The sequence below is a fragment of the Molossus molossus genome, unplaced genomic scaffold, assembly GCF_014108415.1.
Source record: "Molossus molossus isolate mMolMol1 unplaced genomic scaffold, mMolMol1.p scaffold_m16_p_15, whole genome shotgun sequence".
Lineage (NCBI taxonomy): Eukaryota > Metazoa > Chordata > Mammalia > Chiroptera > Molossidae > Molossus > Molossus molossus.
In genome coordinates this window covers 81,437,795-81,454,962 of record NW_023425350.1, presented here as the reverse complement: position 1 = coordinate 81,454,962, position 17,168 = coordinate 81,437,795, and the positions used below count along the sequence as shown (strand labels likewise).

Below are 17,168 nucleotides of genomic sequence, written 5' to 3'. Positions count from 1 at the left end.
TCAGGCTCAATCAACATAAGAGCAGGATCCAAGGGGAGCTCCCAGGAGGCATTAAACTCTGCTGATAGGAACTCTACATTCCTTTTTATTTTTTGCATTATTCTCTTTATTATTTTATTTTTATTATGTTTGTCTCTCTTTTTTCTTTCATATATTTTATTTTTCTCTTTCCCTTTTTACTCTTCTTTCTTCTTCTTTTGCTTATTTTTATTTCCTTTTTGACTTTTTCTTCTCATGTATCTTTTCTTTTCCATTAATATTTTGTTCTTTGTTCTCTTTTCTCTTTCCTAATTATCTCTTCATTTAGGGTTGTTTTCGTTATTGTTTTAGGTGTCTTTTATATGTTTATTTTTTGTTTTCTTGTGTTTTGTTTTGTTCCATCAGCACCTGAAAAACAGATCATACAGTGTGGTCAGGGTTGAGCCTCAGACTCAATCAGCCTGAGAGGAGATCCCACCCACAAACAGGACAACAATAAAGACCCAATTACAACAGAGAGACCAAATAATCTACACAAGGGACATTCCTAGAGCATCCAGCTCAGGAGATCAAAGAGACTGTACCACTGAGTCACAAAGAGCACTTACTTCATAAGGCCACCCCGCAAAGACTGGGAGGCATAGCAGTTCTGTCTAACACAGAGAAATAAATACAAAGGGACAGCAAAAATGGGATGACAAAGAAACAACCCCCAAATGAAAAAAAAGAATGAAACTCCACAAAAAGAGCTAAACAAAATGTAGGCAAGCAAATTATCAGATATAGAGTGCAAAGCAATGGTTATAAGGATGCTCAAGGAACTTAGTTGGAATTACAAGGAACTTAGTGGGAACTAAGTATAGAAGAGGAAATAGAAACCATGAACAAGAAGCAATCAGGAATGAAGATGACCATATTTGATATCAAGAATACACTGGAAGGAATCAAATGTAGATTGAACGAAGCAAAGGATTGAATCAGTAATTTAGAGGACAAGGTAAAACAACAATAACACCCAATTAGAGCAGTAAAAAGAAAAATAAGTTTAAAAGCAGAAGGATAGTGTCAAGGAAATTTGGGACAATATAAAATATAACAACATCTACATCACAGGTGTATAAAAAGAAGAAAAAAATGAGCAAAAAATACAGAACCTGTTTAAAGAAATAATGACACAAATCTTCCTTAACCTGGTAAAGAAAAAGTCACACAAGTTCATGAAACACAGAGTGGCAAAATCAAAATGACCCAAAGAAACCCACTCCAAGACACATAACAATTAAAATGACAAATGTTGAAGACAAAAAAAAAGGATCTTAAAGGCAGCATGAGCGAGAGACAGAAATTTATAAACCAGAGAGGTCCTATTAGACTGTCAGCTATTTTTCAAAAGAAACAAAAAACCACTTCAGGCCAGGAGGAATTGACATAAAGTATTCAAAGTAATGAAAAGCAAAGGCATGAAAACAAGATGACTCTATCCAGCAAGGTTATCATTTTAAAATTAAAGGTGAAATAAAGAGCTTCCCAGACCAAAAAAAAAAAGGTTTAAGGAGAACATTACCACCAAACAAGCATTGCAAGAAATGCTAATGGCACTGCTTTAAGACAAAATAGATGCCCTGACCGGTTTGGCTCAGTGTTTAGAGCATTGGCCCTTGGACCGAAGGGTCACGAGTTCAATTCCCAATCAAGGGCACATACCTGGGTTGCAGGTTCAATCCTGCCCCAGTCAGGGTCATGTGGGAGACAACCAATTGATGTGTCTATCTGACATTGATGTTCTCTCTCTCTCACTCCTCCCTCCCCCGCCTCCCTCCTTCCGTCCCTTCCTTCCACTCTTTCTTTTTATTTTTAATTTTTTATTTATTAATATGTTTTTGTTACAGATGTTTCTCATTTTTTCCCCATTAACACCCTTCTCCCCTTCCCCCCGCCCCATCCCCAGCTTTGTTGTCTATGTTCATTGATCATGCATACATGCATGTAAGTTCTGTGGTTTATCTTTCCCCCCACAAAACCCCCTCCTCTGAGGCTTGTCAGTCCCTTCCACTATTTCTAAAAAATCAATGGAAACGTATTCTCAAGTGAGAATTAATAAAAAGAAAAAGAAGAAGAAGAAATAGAGAAAGAGAGAATGGGACATAAGCATAAAGAATAACAATGACAATAAATAAATACAATCAATGATAATCTTAAATGTAAATGGACTAAATGTTGTAATCAAAGGGCATAGGGTAGCTAAATGGATAAGAAAACATGACCCATATATATGCTGTCTACAAGAGACCCACCTCAGAACAAATGACTCACTCAGGATGAAAGTGAAGGAATGGAAAAAAAATATTCCATGCAAATGGAAACAAACAAACAAAAAAAGCTGGGATAGAAATATTCATATCCGACAAAACAAAGGCTACAGCAAGAGACATAGACGGTTACTACATAATACTAAAAGGATCAATCCAACAGGGAAATATAACCCTTGTAAACATATCTGCACCCAACATAGATCTGAGCAGAAATAAATGACATAGAGATTAAAAAATATACAAAAGATCAATAAAACCGAAAGATGGTTCTTTGGAAAGATAAACAAGATTGATGAATCTTTAGCCAGACTCACCAAGAAACAAAGAGAGATGACCCAAATAAATAAAATCAGAAATGAAAGAGGCAAAATAACTGACATAACAGAAATACCGAGGATTGTGAGAAAATATTATGAACAACTATATGCCAACAAACTGAACAACTTAGGCAAAATGGACAAATTCCTAGAAACATACAATTTTCCAACTCAATCAGGAAGAGTCAGAAAACCTGAATAGGCTGATAAAACTAATAAAATTGAAGCATTAATAAAAATTTTTTTAAAAACCCTAAATGAAAATCCTGGACCGAGTGGCTTCACAGGTGAGTTTTACCAAATATTCAAAGAAGAACAAACATTTATCCTCCTCTGACTATTACAAAAAATTCAAGAGGAGGAAAGACTTCCAAGCTTTTTTTTTTTTTAAACTAGGCTAACATTATCTTCATTGCAAAAATGCTACAAAGAAAGAAAATTACAGGCCATCATCCCTGATAAATATAGATGCTAAAATACTCAACAAAATACTAGCAAATTGAATCTAGCAATATATTAAAAAGATCATAAACCATGACCAAGTGAGATGTATTCTGGAAATGAAAGGTTGGTTCAATATTCACAAATCAATAAACTTAATACATCCCATAAACAAAATTAAAGATAAAAATCACATAGAGGTAAAAAAGCATTTGACAAAATCCAGCACCCATTTATGATAAAAATTCTCAGTAATGTGGAATTAGAGAGATCATAGCTCAACATAATAAAGGCCATATATGACAAACCTACAGCCAGCATCATATTTAATGGGCAGAAATAAAAATGTTTCCCCTAAGATCGGGAGCAAGGCAAAGGATGTCCATTTTTACCACTTTTATTCAATATAGTACTGGAAATCCTAGCCATAGTGATCAGTGAAGAAGAAGAAATAAAAGGTATCCAAATTGGAAAGGATGAAGTAAAACTGTCATTATTTGCAGATAACATGATATGATACATAGAAAACCCTAAAGAATCCACCAGAGAATTACTAGAGCTAATAAATGACTTTGGCAAAGTTGCAAGATACAAAAATCAAAATCCAGAATTCAATGGCATTTTTATACACCAGTAATAAACTATCAGAAAGAGAAACTAAAAATAAATCCCATTTACTATTGCAACAAAAACTAATGTACCTAGAAATAAATTTAACCAAGGAGATAAGAGACCTGTACTCAGAGAATTATATGACATTGAAGAAAGAAATTAAGGAAGATACAAACAAATGGAAGCATGTACCATGTTCATGGATTGGAAGAATTAACATCATTAAAATGTCCATACCACCCAGAGCAATCTACAAATTCAACACAATACCTATAAAAATACCAACTGTATATTTTACAGATCTAGAACAAATATTTCCAAAATCCATAGGGAACCAAAAAAGACCCCAAATAGCTTCAGCAATCTTGAGAAATAGGAACAAAGTTGAAGGGATCACAATACTGGATATCAATCTATACTATGAAGCCATTGTAATAATAACAGCCTAGTATTAGTACAAGAATAGGCATATGGATCAACGAAACAGAGCAGAGACCCCAGAAATTGACCCACATCATTTATTCAATTAATGTTTGGCAAAGGAAGCAAGAGCATACAATGGAGTAAAGATAGTCTCTTCAGTAAATGGTGTTGGGCGCTGGCCAGTTTAGCTCAGTGGTTAGAGCATCAGGCTGCAGACCCAAGGGTCGTGGGTATGATTCCCAGTCAAGGGCACATACCTGGGTAGCAGGTTCAATCTCTGGCTCTGGTTGATGTCTTGCGGGAGGCAACCAATCAATGTGTTCCTCTCACAATGATCTCTCTCTCTCTCTCTCTCTCTCTCTCTCTCTCTCTCTGTCTCTCTCTTCCACTCTATCTAAAAATCAATGGAAAATTATCCTCAGGTGAAGATTAAAAAAAAAAAACCAAAACAATAAATGGACAGATACATGTCAAAAAAATGAAACTAGACCACTAACTTACATCGTACACAATAATAAACTCAAAATGGATTAAAGACTTAAATATAAGTCATAAAACCATAAAAATCTTAGCAGAAAACATAGGCAATAAAATCTCAGACATTTCACTTAGCAGAATTTTCACTGATACATCTTCTAGGGCAAGGGAAACAAAGGGAAAAAATAAACTAATGGAACTACGTCAAACTAAAAAGCACAGCAAAAGAAACCAGCAACAAAATGAGAAGTAAACCCACTGTTTGGGAGAAATATCTGCCAATTATACTTTTGAAAAGGGGTTAATTTCCAAAATATACAAAGAACTCATACAACTCAATACCAGGAAGACAATCCCATTAAAAAAAATGGGCAAAAGATTTGAGTAGACACTTCTCCAAAGAGGACATACAGATGGCAATGGACATATAAAAAATGCTCAATATCACTAATCATCAGAGAGATGCAATTAAAACTACAATGAGGTATCAGTGCATATCTGTCAGAATGGCTACGATCAGTAAGTCAGCAAACAACAAATGCTGACAAGTACGTGGATGAAGGGGAACCCTAGTGTCTTGCTGGTGGAAATGCAGACTGGTGCAGCCACTGTGGAAAATAGTATAAAGTTTCCTCAAAATATTAAAAATTGAACTATCATTTAACCCAGTGATCCTACTTCTGGGACTATATTCTAAGAATCCCAAAACACCAATCAGAAAGAGTATATGCACCCCTATGTTCATAGCAGCACTATTTAGAACAGCCAAGATTTGGAAACAGCCCAAGTACCCATCAGCAGATGAATGAATAAAAAAGCTGTAATACATTTACATAATGGAATATTATGCAGCTGTAAAAAAAGGGATCTCTTACCCTTGCAACAGCATGATTGGACCTGGAGATGATTATGCTAAGCAAAATAAGCCAGTCAGAGAAAGACAAATACCATAGGATTACACTAATATGTGGACTCTAATGATCAAGAATAAAGTGACAAACAAAATCGAACCAGAGACATGGATATAGGGAACAGACTGACAGCTCTCAGAGAGGAGGCGGGTGGAGGGAATGGGAAGAGATCAGTCAAAGAACGTATATGCATATATGCATAGCCCATGGACACAGACAATAGTGAGGTGAAGGCCTGGGGTGGGATTGGGTCTGGGTGGAGGGGAGCAAAGAGAGGGGAAATGGGGGACATTTGTAATACTGTCAACAATAAATAAGTGAATAAATAAATAAACAAATTACTAAACCTACCTTGCACAGTGGCAGAACAGCTTGCTGTGTTTAATAAATCCCTTTTGGTAATATGCCTTGTAACTTAATTTCTCTTCTCTTATCTGAGAGCCACAGTCAAGCCAACTGGCTCTCCACACAGCCGAAGTCACCAGGTCCAGGCTCAGCACTGTGATTTAGGCTTAACCAACCTGGACTCTGATGAAGAGCTAAATGAGAACAAGATAAAGGACAGGCTGATAAAATGTTAAAGCAGTTAATTCCATGGAGCAGATTGAGTGGGGAAAAACAAGGGTGAAAAGAAATTACTAGAAGACATTGAGCAAAGGGAAGAAATAGAGGAATAGGAAAATAGGGAGCAGAATTGAAGAAGGGGGCTTATTAAAATTCCTCTATCACTTGGCTGAGTGCGCCCACAAAGCACGTAAGTGCAGGTGGAAAGAGACCGTGTCTGCACCCTGACTTGGCTCCCTGCTGGCAGTGTTGCCTGCACAAGAACTCAACCCTCTAAGACCCCATTGTGTCATCTGTGGAAGGGGTAATACTTTCTTAAAAACTGCCCTCAGAAGGTTGTCTTGAAGATTAAACATATTAATGGGTGCAATGCTCTTAGCTCAGGGCCTGGCACAGAAAATGCAACAAAATTAATTCAAGGCATATGAGAGTTGAAGAGTCTCCCCACCCCGACTCCCTGACACCTACATCATCCCCAACTATCTAAGCCAGTGGTTCTCAAACTAGATATACATTAGAATCTTCCAAAAGCCTTGTTAACACTTTGCTGGGCCCAGCCCCAGGGTTTCTGATTCACCAAGTGTGGGTGGGGCTTGAGAATTGCTTTTCTACCAGTTCCCAGGTGACACTGATGCTATTGGAGAACCACTGGTGTGAATTATTAAAGGTCAAGAAAACAAAGTGCCGTCCATTGGTATCTTAAATTCTTAAGTGAAAAGTCTTTTTTTATATATATATATATATATATATTTTATGAATTTTTATTTATTTTTTTGTTACAGATATTTTACCTTTTTACCTCATTGGCACCCCCCACCCCACCCCCCCCTCCACCCTGTCCCCGGCTTAGTTGTCCATGTCCATTGGTCATGCATACGTGCATGTAAGTTCTGTGGTTTATCTCTTCCCACCCCCCCACCCCCCATCCCCTCTTCTGAGGGATGTCAGTCTGTGCCCTAAGTGAAAAGTCTTTAAATAAAGACCCTGGTAATCAGTCCCTGAAATAGACACTCTGCACCATCTGAGCCTCACTAGTACCATAAGAAGGAAAAGTGACTTTAACCACCAATTTCTGGAATGTAAAAATACAATCAAGCCAGTTGCCATGATGAAAACATCTTCTATTGAGGGCAAACTGTCATTTGCCTTGAAAGGAAGAAATCTAGAGTGATTTGCAATAGCACATGTGCATTAAAAACATCGGATGAGTCATGTTTCTTACAGAATCATGTTCACTGTCAAGATAAGTGTTAGACTGAAGGAACTGAGACTTCTTAACAAAACCTTGCCACAAAGCCTACTGATACAGTAATGATTGCCCATACAGGAAATCTGTAGTCTGCTGCCTATTTGGGAGGGGTGATAAATAGCTCCTTGGAGAACATTTTTTCTATAATTAGCTTTCACTTCAAGTGAATTATGTATAATGAAGTTCCTATCACTAAATGTTCTTCCTGGGCAACATGCATCATAGATTATGCATTTGTTTGTGTAGAAACTATTCGGATAGCATTGCTATCCGAATAGGAAGTCAGAGAATTTACACAAGACAGAAATGCACACCAGTCTGGGAAACAAAACAAAAATGCCCATTTAGAGTTTATGTGCTTTTATAAACAGACACATGGAAACACATTAATATACTTCTTAGTTGTGTTAAATGGGACCTAAGCTGAAGATAATGGCCATTTGTATGTCCACACAGCTGTCTTTCTGTCCTGTGCTGAAGGGTATTCCTTGCACTTGGAAGAGCACAGGGCTCAGCAGGTTGCCTATGCCTTTGTGAACCTGGGAGCCAATGCCTTTCAGATGCGAAGTGGTTATTTTCTATGCTGTATGTGCTGTAGCTCTGACTCTATAGTTATGAAATTTTCTCAGCTAATTTCAGGAGCTAAAAAGCACCTCTCATCCTTCTGGCACATCCACACTCTCAAACCTGCGCCCTACATTCAGAAGCTTTCCCTTCCATGTTGTTCCACGTGTTGAAGTCATTTCCCTCTGTAACCTACAGGTGCACCTACAATGGCTGTTAGCTCATCTAAACACTTCCATGGAACACTCACAACTTCAGGTGAGCATCCCCCCCCCCAAAAAATAATCTAGTTCCAGTGAAAAAGGCTATGAGCCTGGCCACTGTGTTAACCAGAAGGACGACCAGAGGTCACAGCTTTCTCCTTGGGCTGGCCTGTGTTTGTTCCATCATGGGCGAGAGAGGGAACCTGGACTGGCACCCACACTCGCCCTTTCATGAAAGGAATTGGTTTCCTTTCCCAACCTGCAACCGAGAGTTGGTTCGAAGGTAAAACATATGTTTACAAAAGGACACTCCCATCCAGGCTATCACCAAAGTCCAAACAGTGCCCTTGACCAAATGCCAAGGTGCCAATAACACATGATTGACTGACTTACTTTATTTCCATCTATGAATTACCAGGACCAAGTGTTGCTCTTTTGCCAACCCCAGTTCTTCATCCTGGAATTCTATTTCAAGCACTTGAAAGACAGCCACTTCAAGAAGGGAGTAAAGATATTAATAATGGACGTATTGAGAGGAAAACAAAAGAAACTGAAACAAGAAATGTGCAGACGTAGCAGCACATGGCCACTCTAGCATCGGTTTGTCACTTAGGATCTCATGGAAACTGAGTGATGCTGCGAATGTCCTTGTGTGGCATCCAGTGCAGCTAATGCTGGTTCTGGGGGGAGGGAGCCTGGGCCCGGCAGTCATGGAACCTGGATCAACCTTGCTCTGCCACTTATTTGCCGAGCAACTGAGGGCACCTTGAGCCTCTCTAAGTCAGATTCCTTATCTGTCACCTGGAAATCATAAATTACATTCTTACAGGGCCTTATTAAGATGAAATGAGGTAATGTAAATACCTGGCATGTAAGTATCAGGTAAATGTTAGCTTTTATTACTGCAAACATTATTTACTAAAATATCATTTTAAAAAACCTTCTTATCCAGACTAGAATAGTACTCAGTGCTGTAAAGAAATGAGCTGTCAAACTACCAAAAGATATGGAGGAAACAAATGCATTTTGCTAAATGAAATAAGCCAGTCTGAAAGGCTACATATTGTGTATGTTTCAAATTATATGACATTCTGGAAAAGGCAAAACTATGAAGGCAGGAAAAATATCAGTGACTGTTAAGGATTAGTGGGGAGGGAAGGATGAATGGGGGAGCACAGAGGATTTGGGGGGAATGGAAATACTCTGTATGATACTATAATGGTAGATACTTGTCATTATATATTTATCCAAACCCAGTTAATACAGAACACCAAGGGTGAACACTAATAAAAACTATGGACTTTGGATGATGAGGGTTCAATGTAAATTCATTGGTTGTAACAAATATGCCAAGCTGGAGGGGGTGTTAGTAGTGGGGAGTTTGGAGTGGGAGATGAGGGAACATATGGAATACAGTACTTCCCAGTCAATTTTGTTGTGAATGTACAACTGTGTTAAGATACAAAGATTATTTTTTTAAAAAAGATCCTCTTAGTCCGGCGGGTGTGGCTAAGGTTGAACATGACCCATGCACCAAGAGGTCACTGGTTTGATTCCCAGTCAGGGCACATGCCCAGGTTGTGGGCCTGATCCCCAGTGAGGGGCATGCAGGAGGCGGCCAGTCGATGTTCTCTCTCATCAATGTTTCTCTCTCTCTCTCCCTCTCCCTTCCTCTCTCTCTAAAAATCAATAAAGAAAAAAAAATCCTCTTAGAAGAAAATAAATGGGACTTAAAATTGAACTTTAATATTAGAGAAAATGCATGTGAAGGGCCTTCCTCAAGGGGCTTAACAATAAGGAAAAATTATTCTGGGAGGTCCATGTTGTCCAAAGTCTTACTACCTCTTTTTCAGGTGCATGTGTATATGTGTTGTGTGTTTGCATGCGCACACACATGTACCATTTCCTCCTGTGGTCTTCCGAAGTACTGCAATTCACTAGTGGGGATTAGCTGAGGTTTTAGTGTCCTCTGGCCCAGGTTGTTCTCCCAGGGCTCCCCACACCAGCTTCATAAGGAAATCTTTCTTCATTCTTGAGTTTGCCAACCACATGATCTAATAGGCACACATGCCAGTGAAGTCTTAACTCTACTAGACAGGCTGCATGAGACCTTGATTATCTTCTGGTAGCATCCTCAGGCCCATAAGCCTGCTGCAGTGAACGAATCACTATCCTGCATTTACTCTGAAGCTCCTGTAAAACCTGGTCGTTCAAGTTCTAACCTTGGCATTTCAAAGGCAGCGTGGAAGCTCTTGAATCTTTCTTTGAAAGGTGTGCATAAGCCCTGGCCTCTGAGTCATTCAGTCTCCAGTTACTTTCTCTGAGGTCTCTTTCTCATCCTTATACTCATCTAACTTCCCCTTTTGCCTAGGTTGCAACAGTTTTCTTTACTAGCATGATGTTATTCTACTTAATGATGTGTCATATTGTGTTTTCTTTTTCTTTTTTAATTTTGATATAAAAACTGCTAAGAGGTGAAAATCTAAAAATGGGCTTTGAGCATTCCTATAAAAAAAAGAAGGCCCTTCCATCTTATGATCAGTCACAAAATCTGTGATGATATTATGAGCATAGAACACTGTCCTGTTCTGACTATACATACTTAATATGGGTCCCAAGCCCTGAGCTGGTGCTATAATTATTGTAGTAGCCCACACATTCTTGACTGTATGCAGCACCATCCATGGACATCTATACTATACATATTTTGAGAAGTTCATTGGATTCAACTTCTATGATGGAAAAGAATATCCAATTAGAATGCAAAAACTTTGAATTGTTCCACTGATATTCTCGAAGATTGATGTAATTGACTACAATTGAACATTTTGATCCTCTCCTCCATAAATGTTGATTCTTTGAAAAGTATCTGGGATTCTTGAGTACATCACTTCAGAATTCAATTAATAAAGCCATACACTTTTAAAGGATTAACCACATGAGATGTGAGAATTTCCCCAAATTGGCAATGCAGTTTTGAAATGGTTATTTTGCTCTATGCTGCACATTTTATTTTATATTTAATTAATTTCTTTTTGTTACAGATGATTCTCCTTTTTCCCCCATTGACACCCTCCTCCCATCTCTTCCCCCCTCCCCCCCGCATTGTTGTCTATGTCCATTGGTTATACTTAAATGCATAAGTTCTTTGGTTTATCTCTTCCCTCCCCACTGCCCCCTCCTCTGAAGTTTGTAGATTGTGATCTAGTTTGACTTTGTCATCTGTTTGATGAAAACTCTTGTACCAATGCCACCTCCCCCAAGAAGCCCACTCTGATTCCTTCCTTTGACTCATGTGGCTCTCTGTCTTCAGCACTAGCCCAATTTGGCCTCATCTTCATTCTGGCCTGTATATTGCACACCCTTCCGGTAAGAAACTGCTGTGAAGTTTCCCTTGATCCTTACAGGCCCAGCCCAACCTGATTCGTGTCAAGCCTTCAACAAATGGAAATAAAAGGAAGCAAACAGGCAAATGCATACAATGACCAGAAGGTAAACTCGCCTTTTCAACTCTACATTTTGGGGGAAGCACACATTCTGTGGGGGACTTTGCTGTGCCCTAGTCCTGATTGGGTTCTGTGATATGGACTCTACTCCCCATTAAGGTCAGGCAGATATCCTACTCCAATTTGATTAACACTAGGATATGGGATAGAGTCTGCAGTAAGTACAATTACACATGCATCAAATCCATGATTAAAAGGCAGAAAGCACACATTTAGTGCGGTATCCTACTGCGTCACAGGTAACAACAGACAATACTCGTTGCACTACAGAATTATTTGAGGTGTTATTATTGTAGACCATTTGTTCCTAAAAAGATCATTGAACAATTGTCTAACTTGTTCCCAAAAGCAAGCAAGAAAGAGAGGTGACTTTAAATTCTGCACTAGATCCAGTTAAAGGCTCACAACTTATCCTTTAGTAGATATTAGTCATGGCCACGCTTTAAGGGCAGGGCAAAACCTACTTGCCTGAAGAATAAGGAGTGAATAAACGAATCAAAATAAAATATATTAAAACTTTTTTTCTCCTTTTGGAAAGGAACAGACTTCAAAATCAGAATGTGCCAAATGCCTCCTCCTCCTCCTTGAAAAGCCCTCCACCAGTATGAAGCAAGCCTAAGACCAGTTTCTCTCAAGGATGCACAAAACTCTGCAGCTGATGATTTTTCAGGAGGAAAATTAGATAAAAATAGTACAAGTGAGAAATAAAGAGAATGACCTACTTTGCGGGGGGTGGGGGGTCGGGGGATTCTTCGTGAGAGCTGTTATCTCATTGAGGGTGTGGGGTTGCATGCCCAAATAAGGTGCTGTTGATGGATCTGTGCAGAAGAGGGCCTGTCCAACTGGACGGCTGAGAAGATAAAGAAAAAGTCTCTGGAACCTAGTGGGGGGCGACCCCTAGTGAATTTCCACGGCTGGTGTTCAGAGGAAAGGCCCTGGGAGATTCCCACTGGACCCCAAAACCAGGATGATTGAAAAGGATGGGCAGGGTCGCTTTGTTTTCCAGGGCTTCTGGCAGGAATGTGTGAGGAACTCAGGAACATCCCAAAAGGGCTGCTGGGCCAGAGGGCAGGGTCAGACACTGTAGCTATGCAATGTCACAGAAGGGGCGATTTCCTTCCCAAAAGATCTCTCTCTTTTGGGCTTCTCCCAGGCACCTCCACGAGGTGAACTCAATGGCCCTGGGTGGAGGGGAGTCTGGGAGTCTAGGCAAATCCAGTGATGGTTCTAGGCCTCAGCCGGGTGCAGGGTCTGGCCTTTTCATCAGCCTGCCTCAGAGCCCTGCAGAGTATCACACAGCAGCTCCGGGCTCCCGGAGACTATTTCTGTGCATCTCTGCTCAGTGTTTGCAGAAGCCTCCCTGTTTTCTCGAGTGCTTCGCTCCAGCTTCTCCTCTTCTTGGATTTTCGCCTGTCTCCTCCCACAGAGGAAAAAAAAAGGTCACGTATGTTTGGAAAAATATGTAGGTCAGTGGAACATTTCCGGCACTGGAGAAGAGGGCAGAGGGGGAAGGGAAGGAGAGGCAGAGTGGAGCTCCAATGCAGACTCCCAGCCATGGCCCCCCACCCCACGTGCCTTGCGGGGGGGGGGGGGGGAGGCACTTAGGTCCTTTCCATCCTTGACCCATTTTTGAGACCGGATGTGTCCGCCCTGGAAGAAACACCGATTATTCCTCCCCAGTGGCCACTGTGATTCTCCCTGAACAGTTCTCACCAGCGTCGCCGACCCCGATGTCCCACCTGCCGCCTTTCCTTCCAGCTCCTCCTTAAGAAATCACAGTTGTCTGCACAGAGACTGCCTCCTGACCTACGTCTGGCCCCTTCCGAAGACCTGTACCGAGTGGAGGGGAGAACAGTCGTGTGTGCTCCCCCAAGCACAAAACAGCAGGGTGGCAGCGGGCCAGGGGAGGGAGCCCTTACTGCCCCGGTGACAACGCGAAGAGGGTCTCTGCCGGGAGCCCCGAATCGCCTTGCCTCCCCTCTCAGCCAAGTTCATCTCCAAGCACACACACCCCACCCCAGCCCTGTGGCGCATCTCCGGCAGCTTCGCAGAGGCAGCGAGGCCTCCGGCCGGCCGTGGGGCAAGCGAATCTGCGCGACCCGGACAGCTGGGGCCCGGATCCGTCTGCCATCAGAGCGCAGGGGCGCGTTCCTGGCTCACTGGCGGCCTGAGAGCCCGCGGGCTGCGTCCGCGGGGCGGAGAGAAGGAGGAAGAGGAGGAGGAGAGGGAGGAAGGGAGGAGGGGAGGAGAAGGAGGAGGAAGAGAGTAGGGGAGGGGGAGAGGGAGGAGGAGGAGGAGGGGGAGAGGGAGGAGGAGGGGAGGAGGAGGAAGGGGAGAGGGAGGAGGGGGAGAGGGAGGAAGAGAAGAGGGGAGGAGGAGGAGGAGGAGAGGGAGGAGGGGAGGAAGAGGAGGAGGAGAGGGAGAGGGAGGAGGAAGGGGAGAGGGAGGAGGGGGAGAGGGAGGAGGAGGAGGAGAGGGAGGAGGAGGAGGAGAGGGAGGAGGAAGGGGAGAGGGAGGAGGGGGGGAGAGGGAGGAGGGGGAGGAGAGGGAGGGGGAGAGGAGGGGGAGAGGGAGGAGGGGGAGGAGAGGGAGGAGGAAGGGGAGAGGGAGGAGGGGGAGAGGGAGGAGGAGGAGGAGAGGGAGGAGGAGGAGGAGAGGGAGGAGGAAGGGGAGAGGGAGGAGGGGAGGAAGAGGAGGAGGAGAGGGAGAGAGGGAGGAGGAAGGGGAGAGGGAGGAGGGGAGAGGGAGGAGGAAGGGGAGAGGGAGGAGGGGAGAGGGAGGAGGGGGAGGAGGAAGAGGCGGTGGCGGCTCTCAGACCGCTCTGCCTGCGGAAGAGTTTGCCGCGAGAGCAGCCGGCCTCCCTCCCGCAAGAACCGAGGGACCAGCGCGGCGGCGAACGGGGACTGGCGGCCGCAGAGCTCGGAGACCCGCGGCTGCTGCTCCGGTCGCCTCGGCGGCGGCGGCGAGAGCAGCGCCTCCCGCCGCCGCCCGAGAGGAGCTCTCGGTGCCCGCGCCGGCTCCGGCTCCCTGCGGCGGCGGGAGGCGCGTCTCCCCGGCCCAGCCCGCGCCCAGCCCGGCGGGGCCACCCCGGCCCGCTCCGAGGTAAGGAGCCTCACCCAGGGCCGCGGGGCCCGGGGCGGGAGGACTTGAGCGCTGGGTTTCGGAACTCGGTCACCTGCCAGTGCGGCGGACGCGCGGGTCCGGGAGGGGCGCTGGGTGCGGGGTCGGGGTCCAGGGACGTGCCCCCACGCCGGGTCCGCCGCGGGGATGTAGTGCTGCAGCGGCCGCGGGGCTGGTGGGCTTCGTGTGCGTGTCGCCGTGGGAGGCAGGGGACGGGGACCCAGAACCTCGGGACTTGGGGCCGCTCACGGAGTACGGTCGGGGTGGATGGAAGCCGTGCGCCCGGCAGCAGCCTTGAGGGTGACTCACGGGCTCCCTGGGCCCCATCACGCGCCCTTCCGAAGCGTCGGGGGCCGGGTACCCTCGGAGAGCGCGGCACGTGCGCCCGGGCCCGCAGTTCCTCAAAGTCCCTTGGTCGGAATTGGTTGCCGGGCTGAGTGCCGACTCTGACCCCTGGTCGCTTACAGGGCACTCGTCCTGGCTCCTTGGGTCGTCTGGCCAGCCGGGGTTCCCCAGGTTGGACGCCAGAGTGTCGTTTTGTTGGGAGGTGTGCCCCTCCCGGGGCGAGGAGGAAGCTCCACCTTTGACCTTCCTAAAGAGCGGCGTGGGTTCGGTGACCAGGGGGTAGGGCAGGTACCTGGGGGCCAAATGCAAAACCATTCCCGCTCCTCTAACTGCTCAAGGTAAGCAAGTTTGTTTTCACTTCTGTGATTCATAAATAATTAGTAACCACTGTTGTTGATTAAGCAAGATGGAAACCTTAAAAATAAACACGCACTTCCAGAAGGTCTAAAAATTCTCAAGTTGTGTCCGTGAGGCTTTTAGTTCGCAAGTTAAACGCCCTGGAGTTCAACAGGTGTTGGAAGGGGGTCCCAGAGGCTAGAGTTCCGCGCATTTGGTCTTCAATACCTGAAGCTTTGGTATCCGGCCCCAAATCCATTAAATTGATTGGCCTGTTTCTTTACAGGTGAAATACTGAGTAGTTCTTAAATTAATTTAATAAGGGAAGAATTGATCATTATTGATCACTTAGAACCCCAACCTTCTTTTTCTTATAGGAGGGATTTTCCCTTTTGGACTTTCCAGATAATTAGCTCTAAAGTAGTTCCTGGCAGTTCCCCGTCCACCTCTGCCTGTCTCACCTCAACTTCCTTCTTGACCAGTGAGTTGACCAAGGAATCCTGGCTTGCATTAACACAGACAGACTGCCCTCCTTGGCAAGCTCAGCCTACCGCTGAGATTTCCTTACAGAAAAAAGTTTGCCCCAAATAACCCCAAAGTGTATTTTAAAACAGCCCTGAAATAAATGTAATGTTTAAAATGGTCATTCTGACTTGATCCACTGTTTTGCAAAAGCAAAAACCAAAACAAAGCAAAAAATATGTGCTTCATTACACAGCTAAACTAGGACCCAAACCCATAGAAGTATTGGCATGTCTCAGCAGTCTACTTAAAGATTGGGTTAAAAATAACGTGTATACAACATAAAGACAGTCAATACTTGCCTTTCAGCTCACAGAGAGATATGGGGTGTGGCTTGGAAGAAGAATTGTCAATGTGCTGCTTTTAGCCATTTTCTCCTTGGAAATGTATGCCTCTGTTTATTTGCTGACCTGTCCCACTGTGTGCAAATGTAGAGGCAATGGTATTCTTACTACTCATCAGAGTCACTCCCCGTGGAGGTAAAAGAAGGGAATACATTCTGGAGGAAATATGTTATTAATAAAATGTCACCCCCCCTCAAAGAGTTAAACAAGCCAAGAAAAGAACCAAGCGAGTACTAATCAGTGCGATGAAAAAATTTCCTGATAGGAGAGTGTTCGCATGGTGAATATAGAATTCATCTGTATGTGGGAAATAACATTTTTTAAGCTTTTTTTTTTTTTTAAGAGTTTGGGCCCTTTTGTCCATTCCTGGCTGTTTAATAATGAAAATTATAAAAAAAAGAATGAAACTGTTAAAGAAATGTCCCACATCACCTGATGTGTATTGTTATGAAATTGAATTCTTCCTTTTTTGAACAATCCTTCTTAACTCCTAATATATATAGCTGGCTCTTAGTGCTGCCGCTTGTTTTAGGTTTCACATTCAAAATGTATTATTTTTACAGATTAAAATAATAATGCGTGCATATGCCTTTTTATAGTACTATCTCTGTAGTTAATTTTTTCAAAGCGTTGTTTTTGAACCTTAAGAATTCAAAGAGCTAAATCCTTTTCCTTAATTCTTAAAAAAAGTATGTATTTTGTTCTTTACCTGAAAAGTCATTTTCCCATTGTGATTCGACACGGATTGTCCCATGATGATCCCATGTACACGGAGAATCTCTTTCCTACAAGAGGTCAGATTGGGAAGTGTTGAAAATAGCCCAGTGACTCAGTATTATTGGCTGCTTTACACCACTGGTTTAATTGGCTACATCATAGGAGCATCTAATTGAGTCTCACATTTCAATAGTGGAAATGATACTTGATGCATTATTTGCTTACA

At 43.3% G+C, this 17,168-nt stretch overlaps 1 protein-coding gene across 1 annotated transcript in view; it reads left to right on the top strand.

Annotated features, from left to right (window-relative positions):
- Positions 1-14,624: 14,624 nt before the first annotated feature.
- Positions 14,625-17,168, top strand: part of NPAS2 (neuronal PAS domain protein 2) — a 175,232-nt gene continuing 172,688 nt past the window's right edge. The window contains exon 1 of the mRNA XM_036262766.1: positions 14,625-14,660. The gene's annotated coding sequence lies outside the window, so the exon portion shown is untranslated. The remainder of the gene's footprint in view (positions 14,661-17,168) is intronic.